This window comes from Mustela erminea, chromosome X (genome assembly GCF_009829155.1).
Source record: "Mustela erminea isolate mMusErm1 chromosome X, mMusErm1.Pri, whole genome shotgun sequence".
Taxonomy (NCBI): Eukaryota; Metazoa; Chordata; class Mammalia; order Carnivora; family Mustelidae; genus Mustela; species Mustela erminea.
Genome location: NC_045635.1, coordinates 113,638,782 through 113,656,363, shown reverse-complemented (window position 1 = coordinate 113,656,363; position 17,582 = coordinate 113,638,782). Strand labels below are relative to the sequence as shown.

Here is a 17,582-nt window from a genome sequence, read left to right as displayed (position 1 = left end):
CCTGCCTCCCCGGGCCGGTGCACGGGGTCCGTGAGTGTCGTTGAGCAGGCGTGTCCCCTGCCGCTCTGTGGCTGAGGTTGACTCTGACGTGGTGAAACACAGTTGGGGGTCGTGTGGTGGTCCTGGGGACGCACACCCCATCCGCCGTTGTTCGGGCCCACGTGCTGACCCTTTCAATCCAGTCAGCTCCATCCCTCAAGAAGTGGACCTCCATCTGAGTTTGGCCAAGGGGGTATCAGGAAAAGGCAGCTGGGAGGCTTCTGGAAAACATTTCCTCCTTTCCAAAAAGCCGCTTGAAGGCGCAACACCTTTCTGTGACAGATCAGGAATCCCACACATACGTTGCTGAATACCCGTCAAATTTTATTTAATGCATTATTCAGGGACTCAGCAGAGTGACAGGTTCTTTAGAAAAAGCATTTACATTTATAAAGCCTTGATTGTGTGAGTAGAGAAGGGAATGCAGAAGTGTGATTGTTAATTTAGCACAAACCTGGTTGATGGTTGATGAACTATAGGACAACAGAACTGCAAGTTTTCTTTTGCTGCAGAAAAGGAAAATGGTTACCTCCTACTGTTGTCTGCCTACTAACCTCTGAAATCTGCAGTCCTGAGAAAAGCCTCGGCTAGCTTGTCTGTGGCTGGTAAAGTTAGGCATCCCGTTAGAGTCTGAGAAAAGGGGGGCTTACAAGGCCGCACTCTGGTATGATGTTAAAGGTTCATAGAATCAACCCTCTTATTTCTGACTTGGGTCATTTTTCCAGAACGTGGGAAGGGAGCGGGAAAGAGCTGTGCTTCACTTGTGCATGCATTGGCCTGACTTGTAGAAAACAAACTGGATTCCGGGCAGCATTGCACAGAGGATCAGTCCTCAGACTGCTTTCTGCCCACAGGTGGGACCCTTGGCTTTGGAGCCAAGATTAGACTGGTGTTAACCACCCCAGCACTTCCTTGTCTTTCTCCAGTGCTGTAGCGGCCTCTTGTTATTTGCACAATTGTGAACAGTTACTACTTCCTCTGAATCGGTCAACCCCTGAGAGACATTGCACCTGCCAGTTAATTTCCTTCCATCTGTGTCCCATCTGTGGTCACCACTAGTGACAGTTTTTTGACAGTGGCATCACTTTTACATCGTGGGTTTGCAGCACTTCACCTATAGACAGTGATGGAGCCTCCGACCTAGCGGGCAGGTAACCGAGCTCCCAAATCCGATTTCATAATCTGCTCTTCGGACCACTTCCAGCTCCAAACACACTTGAAGTTCCCTCAAAAACAGATCTCATAGCACTTGTGAGGAAGGGAGGGAAGCAGGATTGAGCAGAGGGAGAATTTAAAGAGACACCACTGTTAAAACGGAAGATACGGCTGATTCTATGGGGATATATCTAAAGTTGGAAGAGCCATTCAGAAAAGTTAGGGGTTGAGTAGTTGAGGCCGAGGCCTTGGTATGCCCACACTGTCTAGTCATTAGATATGGTCTCACTTAAAGGCCACAGGGTACCCCTGGGCAAGGCAGCTCCCTTCAACCCACAGTAATTCCTGGGAAGTGATTGAGCTATGGCTCTCAGCAGCCTGGGTCCCTAGCAGCTGGGGGAAGGAGAGCCTTGGTCTTGAAGGTGCGGTCTGGGCAGTGCTTAGTAACACTGACTTCACTCCTCAATAGGGGAATGGAGCCAGCATGATGGAACATAATTCAGCATTTATTTAAAGATTTTATTTATTTATTTATTTGACAGAGATCACTAGTAGGCAGAGAGAGGTGGGGGGGAAGCAGGCTCTCCACTGAGCAGAGAGCCCAATGCAGGGCTTGATCCCAGGACCCTGGGACCATGACCTGAGCCAAAGGCAGAGGCTTTAACCCACTGAACCACCCAGGTGCCCCATAATTCAGCATTTTACAGAATAGGAAAGATCTATGCCAGCTGATATGGGGAGATATTGCAAGGTTTTAAGTAAGGAACAGAATAGGTGGAAAAGTGCATTATTCTTTTGTTAAAATTGCAAAACGTTTTTGTATGTTAAAAAAGCTGGAATATGCATGCACACACACACACAGTTCGCTAGGTATGAAGAAAACTATAGCAATAAACATGCTAAGTTGTTAGCATGAGTCACAAGAAGTGGGAAAGGGTTGGTGCCAAAGATAGGGTTGGGCCTAGGGTAGGGGAGAAGGACCCACCCAAAAAAGGAAAGCAAAAAGGCTGAACTAAAATGGGAGAGAGGTATTGCATGTCCCTGAAAACTGGAAAAACCTACAGAAACTTCCAAGGATGAAAGGGAGTTAATCCAGGTCCCAATGAGAAACATGGTACATGCAAGTGGATCAGAGCGGAGAGGTAAATGAGGGGACTGGGAGATGGCAGTGGGTATAGCTGGAGGAAATTGTGATTGTATCATTGTTCTGCAAATTTGCACTACCCCCCCGCCCCGACTCTCCAGAAGGAGTGTGCCTACCTGTTCCTCCAAACCTAGGCTTTGCCATGCACTTGTTTTTATCAGTGCGATGTGAGCAGACCTGAGCGAAACAGAGGATATCAACATGTTTGTGTGGTTTGGCTGGTCCTCTTGCCCTCCTGCGATTGCCGCGAGACAAGCTGACCCCAGGTAGTCGCTGATCCCTCCCGCTGCACTACACAGTGACTCACGGGGAGCAAATGTGCACACAATTTGCAGCCCAGAGCCAAGCACATCCCCTAACTCCCCAGACAGCCCAGAGCACAGGAGCAAGGAGAACAGGTGACTATCACACCATTATAGGAGCATGGGCTGCCGAAAACTGACACCAACAAGACATTTTGAGATGCCCCGGGGCCAGCAATGGTGGGGAGCTGGGACCTCCCAGCAAAGCATGAAGGAGTAAGTGCCAGGAGTAGTTACTGGAACACAATAACTATTAGAGAGAACCCCTGCCTCCACGTGGATGGACCCGGAGGGTATTATGCTGAGTGAAATAAGTCAGACAGAGAAAGACAAATACCATACGATCCCCTGTATATGCGGAATCCAAAAAACGAACAAAGAAACAAAAAAAAGGCAGAAATCCCTAAATCCAGAGATCAAACTGATGGTTGCCAGAGGAGAGAGGGGTGGGGGATGGGTAACATGGGTGAAGGGGAGTGGGAGGTACAGGCTTCCAATCTGGGAATGAATAAGTCATGGGGACAAGAGGCACGACATAGGGAACAGAGTCAGTGGTATTGTAATGGCGCTGTAGGGGACAGATTGTGGGGAGCACAGCAAAACGTATAGACTCGTCCAGTCACTATGTTGTACACCTGGAACTAATGTAACGTTGTGTATCAACCGTCCTTCAATACAATAAATAATACTTTGAAAATAAAGAGAATTGCTGGAGAGCATTTGTGGTCTTTGGTTAAGAAACTCGGCCACAGCCCACTCTCCATCTGATAGACACGAAGCTCTCTCGTTGGCCAGACTCAACCAGAACCCAAGGACCTCAACAATTTAACAATTCAACAACCTCAACAGAAGCCAGAGGACAAGGGAGTCATTCATGCAGTCGCAGAAGGTCAGCCTACTGGACACAGAGCAGGGTGGGGGAGAGGAGTTAGACAAGGGCAAATGGAAGGATATCCAAAAGATTCATGGACAATCAGTTCTAAATGAGGCACATTTGAAAAGATGCACAATCGCATTGGTAATCAGTGTGTGTGTGTGTGTGTGTGTGTGTGTGTGTGTGTTTTAACTTAAACAACAGATATTTATTTCTCACGGTTGTGGAGGTTGAAAGTTCCAGATCATGGGGAGGGCAGCTTCAGTTTCTCCTGAGGGCTCTCTCTCTGATTTCTATAGGGTCACCATCTTGCTGTGTTCTCACATGGCCTTTTCTGCGCATAACATCACGGGTTTATTGTCAAACGTTATAACTCAGGGACAGCCAGAGGGAAGAGACGCAGAGGGCAAGGTGTGTGGGAAGGGGCCAAGAACTTCCAGGCCCTCTCAGAGCGCACCATTCTCACCAAATCGCCACGTGTTCGCCAACCAGGAAGCTCCCAGACAGATCTGAAATGGGGGAAAATGGGGTCCGACTTCAAAACTATTAGATTGGCAGAAGTAAACATAATGACATCAAGTGTGGAAGGGATATGAGGCAATGAGAATTCTCATAAAATGCTTGTGGCGGTGTACAACGAAATTGGCAATGAATGTGGCAATCCCTTGTAAAGTTTATGACATACAGGCCCGAGTGACCAGCAATTTAGTACGATGTTGACTGCAGTATTAAAAAAAAAAAATGTGTATATAATTGAGGCCTCTGCTAAGCCGCATGGCTCCTTGGTGGACAATAATAAAAGGTGCCCCCTGGTGGTGAAAGCAGCCTCATGCGTGCACCGCGGGGCAAACGCATAATATTTTTATGCTTAAAAAAAAAGAGCCGCCCTCAGTGAGTGCAGACGGACGCAGTCCCATTCTTTGGCTTGATGGGCCGGGTTGGGGGCTAGACTGCAGCGTCAGTCACTGGCTCGGTAAGAGGCACCGCAGAAGTGAGTAACTACAGGACCCTAAGCAGTAGCCCTGTTTGTAGTAACCAAACACTGGAAACAACGTATTACCAGTAGTTAAATGAATCCGCATATGCACAGATATATACATTTCCACTGGTCCTTCTCCCCCTTCTTGTCTTCATTTTAAAGTGTAGATGATAATTTTAAAATTCACAAAAGTTGGGTGCCCGGCTGGCTCAGTGTGTGGAGCAGGTGATTATTGATCTTGGGGTTGTGAGTTCGAGTCGCATGGTGGGTATAGGGGTTACCTTAAAAATAAAATCTCTAGGGGCGCTTGCATAGCTCAGCTGCTTAAGAGTCTGCCTTCAGCTCAGGTCATGATCCCAGGGTCCTGAGATTGAGCCCCGCATTAGGAAACCTATGCAGCCCGGAGTCCGATTCTCCCTCTCCCTCCGACCCTCCCTCCTGATTGTGGTTTCCCTCATTCTCTCTGTCTCTCTCAAACAAATAAATAAAAAATCTTAGAGAAAATAAAAATAGGGGCGCCTGGGTGGCCCAGTCGGTGAAGGATCTGCATTTCGGCTCAGGTCATGATCTCAGAGGTCCTCGGATCCAGCCCTACAGCAGGTTCCGGGCTCAGTGGAGAGTCTGTTTCTCCCTCTCCAGCTCCCCCTGCTAGTGTTCTCTCTCTCTCTGGTGAATAAATAAATAAAATCTTCAAAAATAAAAATAATTTAAAAAAGAGAAATCCACACTTAAACGATCACCAGATTTATGACAAAGACACCACCTCAATTAAGTAGGGAAAGAATGGTCTTCTCAAGAAATGTTACTAGGCCAATTAGATATCCATATTATAGAAATAATCATTGGCCCCCACCTCCCAACATATAAAAATTAATTCAGTATGGATTATAAACAAAATATGAAAGTGAAAGTTAAAACGATTAAGGTTTTAGAAGAAAATACAGGCGAATATCTTTATGATATTAGGTTTGACAAAGATTTCTTAAATAAGATGTAAAAAGCACAAACTCCAAGTCTATCCTCCCTAGTGATAAAATTTATTAAGACGCTCAATCATAGAATTTCCCCCACTTCCCGATAGCATCCAATCCAGAACAAAGCCCCACTTTTTAAAAACCCTCTCCCAAATCACTTAACACAAGCCAAAATAATTCATTCAGTAAGTTTCCTACTGAAATAGCCCATGGTTCTTTATGGTTTGTGTTCTCCCTTGCTGCAATGAGTAACACACCCAAATTGTTCAATTATGTGTGTTCCTTATGGTCTTTGGCTAGAGTATTAACCTCAAAAATATATGAAGAACTGCCATCAATCACTGAGAAGATAAACCAATCTAAAGAACAGGTGAAATTTTTGAACGGACATTTCATAAAAGAGGGTAACAAAGTGTCCCATAAACATAGAAAGAGGTACTCGAGGGGTACCTGGCTGGTTCAGTCAGTAGAGCGAGTGACTCTTGATCTCGAGTTTTGAGTTTGAGTCCCACACTGGGTGTAGAATTCCTTAAAAAAAAATAAGAAAAAATCTTTGAATTTTTTTATTTTATTCTTTAAGATTTTATTTATTTATTTTACATAGAGAGAGAGAGCAAGAGGGCATAAGCAGGGAGAGGGAGAAGCAGGCTCCCTGCTGAGCAAGGAGTCCAATGGGGGACTTGATCCCAGGACTCTGAAATCATGACCTGAGCCAAAGGCAGGCGCTTAACAACTGAGCCACCCAGGTGCCCTAAAATCTTTTTTTTTTTTTTTAAAGAGGTACTCGGGATGCCTGGGTGGCTTAGTTGGTTAAGCATCTGCCTTTGGCTCAGGTCATGATCCCAAAGTCCTGGGATCGAGTCCCCCGTCGCACTCCTTCCTCAGCCGGGAGCCTGCTTCTCCCTCTGCCTGCTGCTCCCCGTGCTTGTGCCCTCCCAAATAAATAAATAAAATCTTAAAAAAAGAGGTACTCAATATCATTAGTAATAATAGAAATGCAAATAAAAAATTCAATGAGATATCACCATAGAACCATCAGCCTACACTTTGATAGATAATAGATCCTTGAAATACACAGCACAGATAAATCTCATAGACACACAGAATACACACTATATATGAGGAGTTTGAAAACGGGTAAAACTTACCATTGGTGATAGGAGTCAGAAGACAGTTTACCCTTGAGGGGCATCATCTGAAAGGGGGCATGAGAAACCATTTTTGAATGTCGGAAATAGTGTATACATTGATGTGGGCAGTGGTTACCCTGATGTGTACAAATGTAAAAATTCATCTAGCTGTACACTTGAAATTTTCATCCTTTACTGGATGTAATTTATATCTCAATTTTTTTAAATATGAGAAAAGGAATGCCCATTTAGATAAACAGAAGAGAAACAGAACATCAAATACAAAGATAATATCTTCAAAACAACCAACAAAGAAACACAGAATTAGGCCAATAGCTGATTTATGAACAGTCAAAATGGAAGCTGGAAGACCACAGAATAATACTGTTTTCATCAATTCTATGACTCAAATTTTTCACATTTGGACCTCTCTGATAGCTGGGTGTTTCTTACAATTACAATATATCATAGTTTTTTTTTAAAAAATATTTTATTTATTTATTTGACAGAGATCACAAGTAGGCAGAGCAGCGGGGGCAGGGGGGGCGGGAAGTAGGATCCCCACTGAGCAGAGAGCCTGATGCAGGGTTCAATCCCAGGACCCTGAGATCATGACCTAAGCTGAACGCAGAGGCTTAACCCAATGAGCCACCCAGGCACCCCAATAAGTCATAGTCTTATAAATTGTCACTGGCCAGGTGGCCATTGTGACAGACTCACTGCCGGCTCGTGTGCAGAGCTCAAGCACCTGTATCAGAACTTGCAGAACTGACACCCACGAACGAAGGAAAAAAGTCTCAGAAAATGAAACTAGAATAGTTTCCTAAGAACCATTGCCTCACTACCATCTTGGGCACGTAGAGGATTACTGTGTGGAAAATCAAAGATCTCGGCAATTCTATAAATGAGAGACTCAAAAATGACTTTGGGGGCACCTGGCTGGCTCAGTCAGTTAAGACTCCAACTGTTGATTTCGGCTCTGGTCAGGATCTCAGGGTCATGAGATCAAGCCCTCCATCAGGCTCTGCACCGGGTGTGGAGCCTGCTTGAAATTCTTTCTCCATGTCCCTCCATCCCTCCAACCCTTCCCCAACCTGTGCTCTCTCTGTCTCTCTCTCAACATAAAAAAATCAATCTTAAAAAAATAATTTTTAGGGGCACCTGGGTGGCTCAGTGGGTTAAAGCTGCTGCCTTTGGCTCAGGTCATGATCTCAGGGTCCTGGGATCGAGCCCCACATTGGGCTCTCTACTCAGCAGGGAGCCTGCTTCCTCCCCCTCTGTCTGCCTCTCTGCCTACTTGTGATCTCTGTCTGTAAAATAAATTGATAAAATCTTTTTTAAAAAGTCTTAAAAAATTTTAAAGAGGTAAATATGTGACTAAATATACACAAGGAATAGTACACATACTAGCTCACTATGACTTACACAAAGATTAAAAACAATAGATGGGGGTGACTGGCTGACTCAGGTGGTAGGGCACACCACTCTTGATCTTGGGGTTGTGAGATTGAGCCCCATGTTGGGGGTAGAGATGACTTTATTTTTGTTAAGATTTTATTTATTTATTTGAGATAGGCCAAGAGTAAGAGTGAGAGCAATAGAGAGAGCACGAATGGTGGGGACAGAGGGAGCGGGAAAAGCAGGGTCCCCACTGAGCAGGGAGCCTGATGCCGGGCTTGATCCCAGGACTCTGGGATCATGACCTAAGCCGAAGACAGACACTTAACCAACTGAGCCTCCCAGGTGCCCCAAGAAATATTTTGGGAAACAACTTGGCAGTGCCTTTAAATTGGATTCCCTGTAAGCTGACTTTGACCAAGAATTCATGCAAAAGTGAAACATCGATAAGTGGTCCCCCCAAAAAATACACTGATGGGGAGTAAGGGAAGAAAGCAAAGCAGTATCTTGGTATCAAGCAACGTCCCACAGGGGGTCACTTGACAAAATCCAACAGAGGAACTCTGCAGACCATGTGGGTCACACCTCAGACTTGTCACACTGAGAGCTCAGGTTTTTTATAACTACACATCTATTGGTCATTAGCTAAAGGCTGCGCTCTGGAGAACTGAAATCCCTAGCCCCCAGCTCTCTATGCTTGCTAACAAAGGGGATGCTGGTAGCCTGTGGCAGACGAGAAGCCACAAATACAGGCTATTGGGTGGAAAAGCACAAGAGAAGCTGATGCGCACGAACGTGGTCCAGAGTTCAAAGTGGGAGAGAGACAGAACGTTAACAGCATCTGCTTCAGTGGGCCCTAGTTTTAATACTCTTAATACCATGACAAATAATATGACAGCTCTTCCTATAGCTTTCAAGCCCTTCCTGTAGTTTTTAGCTCTAAGTTCTCAAATACACCTGCTTAAAATACCTGCAGAGAGGCAGGCGTGCACACGCACACACACACACACACACACACACACAGAGAGAGAGAGAGAGAGAGAGAGAGAGAAGCAGGCTCCCTGCTGAGCAGAGAGCCCAATGTGGGGCTCGATCCCAGGACCCTGAGATCATGACCCGAGGCGAAGGCAGAGGCTTAACTGACTGAGCCACCCAGGCACCCCTGGAGTATATTCTTTTGTTTGTCAATCCCTGTTTCTCCTTCTAGCTTTGCTATTCTAAAAGAGTATACAGAAACATGGACTTCTTCTTAAGTTGATAGTGAAATAAAGACAAGTGCACAAGGCACATCTAACATTTCTTTATACACAGTAGAAGCTCAATACACTCGAGTCCTCAGTACTTCTAAGTACTAGAGATCAGCATGGTTTCTTGTAGGCGCAGTGGATGGGGCTGGTCCTGATGCTAGGGCTACTCACACAGCAAATTCTTTGCTCCTCATCTTTATAACCTTGATCACACAAATTGTATGATTGTCATTTCATTCAACAGTGAGTTTATTTAATTTTATTTTTAGAAGATTTTATTTATTTATCTGGGAGAGAGACAGGAATGAGAGAGAAAGAACATGAGAGGGGAGAGGTCAGAGGAAGAAGCAGACTCCCCACTGAGCAGGGAGCCTGTTGTGGGACTCGATCCTGGGACTCCAGGATCATGACCTGAGCTGAAGGCAGTTGCTTAACCAACTGAGCCACCCAGGCGCCCTCAATAGTGGGTTTAAATGGCCCATAGTGCTCTGGGGTTCTAGGGTTGCCAAAGAGCATCCTCCTTGATGGACCCAGTGGTCTAACTGGACATACACAGAAGATCCATTAAACTCACTTGGGAGACAACTTGGTGGTTGAGGTGAGATGGACTCTGGGTCCAGCCGGAGTGATACTCCCATACAAGTAATGACAGTACAAGAAAGAGCTGAGAAGGATGGAAGCAGTCAAGGTGTTACCTGTACCCGACTTTGGCTCCCAAGATAGGCCATCTGCGTGATTCTGTGAAAACAGAACAAACCAGAGCAGAGGATTATAGATAATCCTTGACATGGAAAGTCAATTTGAATGTTCCTATCCCTTAATCTTCATTTATTTATTTTTTTAAGTTTTTTTTTTTAAGTTATTCATTTGATACAGAGAGATAGAGAGAGTATGAGCAGGGAGAGAGGCAGAGGGAGAGGGAGAAGCAAACTCCCCACTGATCCGGGAGCCCAACATGGGGCTTGATCTCAGGACCCTGGGATCATGACCTGAGCCAAAGGCAGGCGTTTAACCATCTGAGCCATCTAGGTGCCCCAACTTTTTTTTTTTAAAGATTTTTATTTACTTTAGAGAGAAAGAATGAGAGAAAATGAGCTCAAGCAGGGGGAGCAGCAGGCAGAAGAGGGAGAGCAGGGAGCCCGATGTGGGGCTCAATCCCAGAACACTGGGATCATTACTGGAGCCGAAGGCAGATGCTTGATCAACTGAGCCACCCTCATATTGCTTAACCTTAACCTTATATCCTCTACAGAACCATTTCAGAATCACTTTAGACCAAATCTCCTGCTTAGGATTTCTTGGTGAATGTGAATGTGGGCTTCATGTTTGTGGGGGGTTACATATGAAGTTTTTTTTTTTAAGTTTTTATTTATTTATTTGACAGACAGAGATCACAAGTAGGCAGAGAGGCAGGCAGAGAGAGAGGGGGAAGCAGGCTCCCCGCCAAGCAGAGAGCCCGATGTGGGGCTCGATCCCAGGACCCTGGGATCATGACCTGAGCCGAAGGCAGAGGCTTTAACCCATTGAGCCACCCAGGTGCCCCCATCTGAAGTTTTGTTTGATGTCTGATCCTTTTATCTTCTCTGAGTATCTTACGGGCAGGTGTCATTTCTTTTTCATTCAGCATTGTACTTGGCAACTCTGCTAAGTCATTACTTGAACGTCCTTGCTTTCCTTCTTTTGGGCAGAGGGGAACACCTCAGTGTTTGCACAACTCTCTGGATTTTGAAAAGGTCTAAATTTAACTTCACCATTGTCTTCATCCCTAAAATGTCATTTAGCATCCAATATGTGAAAGTGGGTTGATAGGCTTTCACATTATAAGTTAAATATTGCTCCTTATAGAGACCTAAACATGACAAAAATTCCTAGCTGAATTATTCCCATGCTTTCTGATGTCATCTGTCTCTATCAGCCCCATCACTGGGGAGACAAAAGTGGGGCTGGAAAGTGGAAGCCTAAGGGTTCCAACTGTCTTGATTACCGTAAAGGAGAGAAGAGGAGAGGAGAGGGAGAAAGTAACTATTTTCTAAAAGCCTCATCTTGGGTTGGGGTGCATCAGGCTCCCTGCTGGGTGGGGAGTCTGCTTCTCTGCCCCTCACCCTGCTCGTGGTCTCTCTCACTCTCTCATTTGCATGCTCTCTCTCTCTCTCTCTCAAATAAATAAATAAAATATGAAAAAACAATTTTAAAAAAGCCTCGGGGCACATGGGTAGCTCAGTTGTTGGGTGTCTGCCTTCGGCTCAGGTCATGGTCCCAGGGTCCTGGGATCGAGCCCTGCATCGGGCTCCCTGCTTGGTGGGAATCCCGCTTCTCACTCTCCCACTCCCCCTACTTGTGTTCCCTCTCGCTGTCTCTCTGCCAAATAAATAAAATCGTCAAAAACAATAAATAAGAGCCTCATCTTCTGATGACAGAGGTGAAACGAAAGAGCATTTTGCTGAGGGAAAGACTATCATTGGGATACTCTGCATCTTAATGGAAAATTACAAATTTAATAACAATGGAGGCTAAGAGTTATTCCTTTACATTACTAGCAAGAACATAATTTGAAAACAATCTTCCTGGAGTGAGATTTTGACAGGTCAAAATAGTTAATACATTATATGGACTTGAATCTGTATAGTAATTTTAGGGATCTAGCCTAATGATCTTACTAAGAACGTGTTTACTTCGAGTGTAAGTAAATAGACTGTCCTCTACTGCAGTCTTTACCTCCAGGCCCAAATTAATAGGCTTACTGTAGCTGTCGGTCCAAAGGGGTACTGAAATTCTAAATGTTCCCCCCTTTGGTCATCTGATGACAGGCTGTCGGCTGCCAGCAGACATAGAGAAGCACCAAGAGCAGGAAGAGGAAAAGAGGTCCCAGAGTCTGCTGGCGCCAGGGCGTCTGCAGTCCCAAGGCTACGGAGGGCAGGTGATGGGAACTGGGGCTGGTGACTCAGGGCTGGAGAAGAAGCGACCCACTGAAGGGAGAACCAGGGCAGAAAGGACTTGGCGACTGTCGGTGAGGGACCCGTGAGAGCGTGGGCGTGAGGAGCCCTGGGGATGAGTGGGGGACGGCGGTGTGACAGCACGAGGACCAAAAGGAACCAAGGGAAGGGAAGGAGCTTTGGGATGGGGTCAGCACTGCAGAATCCAGCCAAAGTGGCTTCTCTTAACCCCACTCCTCATCACAGTGTTGAAGGTTCCCCCGCACACAGAAATGCCAAGTCCCAGGTCTTGCAGTACGGACTGGGTGATGACCTGCAGGGGTGGTCAGGTCGAAGGGTACCAGTGCCCTCACCAGGTTTTGATTGTTCAGTACACTGGTTTTTCCCCTTACTGTTCAGTCGTGACCGTTTCCTCAGGCCATTAAATACTTTGAGATCATGAGGGGCTTTATTCTCATTGAGTATGGGGTTTTAAAAAATATATATTTTATTTATTTACTTGACAGAGAGAGAGAGAGAGATCACAAGTAGGCAGAGAGGCAGGCAGAGAGAGAAGGGTAAGCTGGCTCTCCGCTGAGCAGAGCTCCATGTGAGGCTCTATCCCAGGACCCTGGGATCATGACCTGAGCTGAAGGCAGAGGCTTAACGCACTGAGCCAGCCAGGCGCCCCTCATTGAGAGTGTTTTGATTGATCTCTGTCCTTTCCCCACCTGGTTCCATGAGATGTGGGACTTCATTTTATTTTACTTTTTTTAAAAAGATTTATGTATTTATTTATTTGATAGAGAGTGCGCACGCACACGAGAAGGTGAGAAGCAGACTCCCTGCTGAGCGGGAAAGCCCGACATGGGACTGGATACACGACTCCAGGATCCTGACCCGAGCCGAAGGCAGCCGCCCAACCAACTGAGCCACCCAGGCACAGATGTGGGACTTCATTTTAGACTTATTACTGCTCAGAACAGCTTGATGAAGTACCTAAGTAGTTGCAGTGGCTCCATGATGGAAGACATAGCAGTGTCTCAACCCCTGAAAAAGCAAGCAGGGCGCCAGACCATTGCATATGCTCCTGGAGGGAGCTTCAATGCGCCTCCGATTTCTGGAACTGCTTCTGCTTGCCCCTTAGGCTCCAAGTCTCTGGTGGACAGATAGGTCAGCAATACTCACAAAGGGTCCATTTAGAATTCCCTTCCTACTGTGTCTCTGCCCTAGGGCTGCCTCTGGATATGGGGATACACTCAGCACTCTGGGGCTAAGGGAGGAGAAGGCCATTTCACGACTATGGTCTACTATGATTCCCCTGGGACCAAGACTCAGGACATGGAATCACCCAAAGCCCACTTTGTTCCCATTTTAAATTTTTGTGGATTCATCACGAAATTTGTGTCATGTCCTAATGACGGGTTTTAAGTCATTATTGGCCCCAACCACCAACAATAAATAAATAAAAGGTCAGGCATTTCTCTTGCCCCTCTTATAGTCATCTTCCCTTTTATCAGTCTATCACTCCCTCTTTCTAAGATAAGGCTTTTCTGTGGAAATTGAGTCAAGTGTTAGGAGGAGGTCAGGGAAACAGAATGACAGCTATAAGGCAGAGTGGTCAGATGACCAAGTGAAGAGAAAGAACCACCTTCCTTCCTTACAAATGCCATTCCTTTGTCCCTTTATGGACTCTTGCAAAAGTGTGCATGATTCATTCTTGCATACTAAACCCTCTCAGAGACATTTTCAGCACGAAAGATGACTGGAGATGATACAACTGGAGTAGATGAAGGAATGATCCCTAACACAGCCACCCTGGCAGGAAGAAGAAAACTGCAGGGTGCTTTGGTTGGAAGAGGAAGGAGGGTTAAGGACATTGTTTGAAGGATACCCAGAATTCCCTGCCCATTCTACCTACTTCTCCAGCCAGGTGGACACAGATCAAAGTGAATATGCTAGACCGATTATAGATAAACTGTTTCCAAACACTTTCCAAACCAAATAAGCAGGGTCTATGTTTATAACCAAACAGTGAATGTGCTGAACACAGTCACCTTGAAACTCATGCAGGAAAGCCAACAGCTAGCACCTCGACTTGGGACCTCATAATTAGCTAGCTCTCAATGGTGTTAAGAACTCTGTGAACCGTGACAACTTTATTTTATAAGTAACCAAAAAATAACCTCTGATTGCAAGACTTTGATTTATTACAAGCCAAACTGAAAGTAAATGATGCTTCCATGATTTCTTGGAAGGAAAACACTATCACATACATAAGAGAGATGTTCCTCTGGCTCCACATACAGCCTATGAACAACCACACACATATGGCAAAAGTTTACCTGTTCAAAAAAACAGAGAGGTGCGCCTGGGTGGCTCAGTCGTTAAGCCTCTGCCTTCGGCTCAGGTCATGAACCCAGGGTCCTGGGATTGAGTTCTGCATCAGGCTCCCTGCTCAACGGGGAGCCTTCTTCTCCCTCTCACACTCCCCCTGCTTGTGTTCTCTCTCTCGCTGTCTCTGTCAAATAAACAAACAAAAATCTTAAAAAAAAAAAAAAAAACAACAGACAGATGGAGAGAAGGGAAAAAGTGAAAAAGGAAAAAAACACTGGTACGGTGAATTCCTTTGCATGTTCTTGAAAAATCACCAATTAGAAATGAGGCAGAGATGACTTAGTGCTGCCTTGTAGCACTAAGGTTCCCCCGCCTTTTCTCAGACTCTAAGGGGATATCTAACTTTTCCAGCCACAGCAGAGTTAGCTGAGGCTTTTCTCAGGAAAAGAGAAACATGCATTTTATTGTCCTGTAATTCATCAGCCAGGTTTGTGCTAAATTAACAATCACACTTCTGCATTCCCTTCTCCTCTACTCACGCAATCAAGGCTTTATAAATGTAAATGCTTTTTCTAAAGAACCTGTCACTCTGCTGAGTCCCTGAATAATGCATTAAATAAAATTTGACAGGTGTTCAGCAACATATGTGTGGGATTCCTGATCTGTCACAGAAAGGTGTTGCGCCTTCAAGCAGCTTTTTGGAAAGGAAGAGATGTTTTCCAGAAGCCTCCCAGCTGCCTTTTCCTGATACCCCCTTGGCCAAACTCAGATGGAGGTCCACTTCTTGAGGGATGGAGCTGACTGGATTGGAAGGGTCAGCACGTGGGCCCGAACAACGGCGGATGGGGTGTGCGTCCCCAGGACCACCACACGACCCCCTACTGTGTTTCACCACGTCAGAGTCAACCTCAGCCACAGAGCGGCAGGGGACACGCCTGCTCAACGACACCCACGGACCCCGCGCACCGGCCCGGGGAGGCAGGGGTGCCCCATTCACCGAGACTCAATTTCTTTTTAATAGCGTCTGACATTTATTGAAAAGAAGGAAAAGATGTTTGTCCAGGTAGTGTAGAAGAGCTGGGCAGAGTGCAGGGCTTAACTACTGTGTGGAACAAAAGGCACACCTCAGAGAGACAGCTGCGAACTGAGAAGAGAACTGGGTTCTGGGCAAAACGAACAGGTCCACGGGAGAAAGAAAACGAGCGGCTGGATCTGGCTGCCAGGCACCCCTGGGACCTGGCCGCCATCTGGCAGGAGCAGAACAGGTCTCTGGGAGGAGGGGGCGACGGGTACCGCCGCAGGTGAGAGGCCGGCCCGCCCCTCGGGAGCGGGGGACGCGGTGGGTGGCGAGCTGCTGGAGTCACTGTCCGGGGGCCGCGGCCGGCTCCGACACTTCTTGGCTGAGCCCACATCGCTGGCGCCCCAGGCCGTCGAGGGCGCGCGGTGGACCGCGGTGAACGGCGGTGGCAGCGCGGGTGTCCCGGCGGCGCGCTGCAGGCCTGGCGGTCAGTCTGGCGGAGGCGGCCCGCGGCGGCCGGGCGGTGGGTGGTCTGGCGGGTGTGTAACGGGAGCCCGGCCCGCAGCTGGAGCGCGGGCCCCAGTCCAAGTGCCCACGGGAGGGGCCCGGCTGGCCGCACAGGGCGGCGGCGCGCTCCGGAGGCAGGCCCAGAGGCAGCGGCGGGGACCTGGAGCGCTATTCCTGGAACAAAGGCAAGCACTACGCGGGAGGGGACAGCAGCGCGGGGGAGAGCGCGGCCACTCGAGCGCGGCGACGGGGGGGGGGCGGGAGGCGCGGCGGGGCGACGCCCGCGGCCATCTGGGCTGCGGCGGCGGCGGCGGCGGCGGGCGCGGCGGACCCTCCCCCGAGCACCCGCCCCCAGGCCCGAGGGGCTCCCGACCTAGAAGTCCTCGTCCTCCACCCAGCCAAACACCCGCTTCATCTCGGCCAGGAAGCCCCGGTAATCATTGAGGAGGGGGCTCTCCTTCCTGATGTAGGGGATCACCCACTGCAGGGCCGGCCCGGTCAGGCGGGTGATGAGGAACGTCACCTTCAGGGCGTCGCTGGAGAACAGGGTCTCGTCCACCAACATGTAGGCGCCCGTCTGCACGATGAACTCCGGCAGCCGGTCGGTGTCGCCGTCAAACGTCTCCGGGAAGGGAATCGGGTTCCTCCACCGCCGGGTCTGCGGCCGCAGGGGCAGGGCCAGGAGGGCCTTGATCAGCTGCACCCTGCCGTCCATAGCGCCGCGCTCGCGCTGGCTGGGCACTGCTGGGCGGGGCTGGTGGGGAGGCGTAGTGGGAAGTGCGTGTGCGCGGAGGCGGGCCCGGGCCTGGGGGCGTGGTCCACGAGGCTCCTCCCACCCAACTGTGTAGTCGCTAGGACGCGGGCATGACACAGGGTGGTGCGCAGGCGCGAAACTGCGTGGGCGCCCTGGGGCTTGGCCTGACTGGGGAGGGGCCGGCCTAAGGCGAGCAAGCGGAGGGGAAGTCAGAGTGCAGGGGCGGGACTCAGGTTCCCCAGGAGGGCAGTAGGCGAAGGGCGGGGCCAAGGGCGGAGCCTAGACGCGAATCTTCGTGGTGAGGGCGGAGTCGGCTGCACGTGGAGTGGGGGAAGTCCCTGTGTGATAGAGCTGAGTGCGCCTATGTACATCCTCTGGGCAGGCTGTGCACCTGTCCTTGCGTTTTCTTAGCCCAGCTTCAATGATGACACCTTGGAATATTATAAGTGAATGATTTTGCGAAATGTCCCTTTGCCTTTGCTTATTTTTGTCACTTAAAAGATAGTTTGTCTTTCCAAAAAGTATTGTCTCTCAATACTTTTGTCTCTCAAATTACGTTGACTGGTAATGTCAATATATGTTATTACTAATGATGTGTACCATGATTACTTGTTTGACCTGCTGTGTTACAAGTTCTGAGGAGCTATGTAGTATGACTTCTGCCTGCATCCATACAGACTTCAATTAAAGCGTTCTACCAGTGCAACTAAATGTATTTTTTGCCTCCAAAAATCCCAAGATGCTCTCCATGAACTTTATCTATTCTTTAACAGTAGGAAATGAAAGATATCAAATATCGTTTCAGTTTTTCT

General features: G+C 47.8%; 1 long non-coding RNA gene across 1 annotated transcript; it reads right to left on the bottom strand.

Moving 5' to 3' along the window:
- Positions 1-5,531: 5,531 nt before the first annotated feature.
- LOC116582470 lies at positions 5,532-14,530 on the bottom strand. Its single transcript, XR_004282440.1, has 4 exons — positions 14,500-14,530; positions 9,938-9,980; positions 6,616-6,662; positions 5,532-5,995 (listed from the first exon to the last, which is right to left on the bottom strand). It is a non-coding gene; the product is annotated as an uncharacterized LOC116582470 (long non-coding RNA).
- Positions 14,531-17,582: the final 3,052 nt, after the last annotated feature.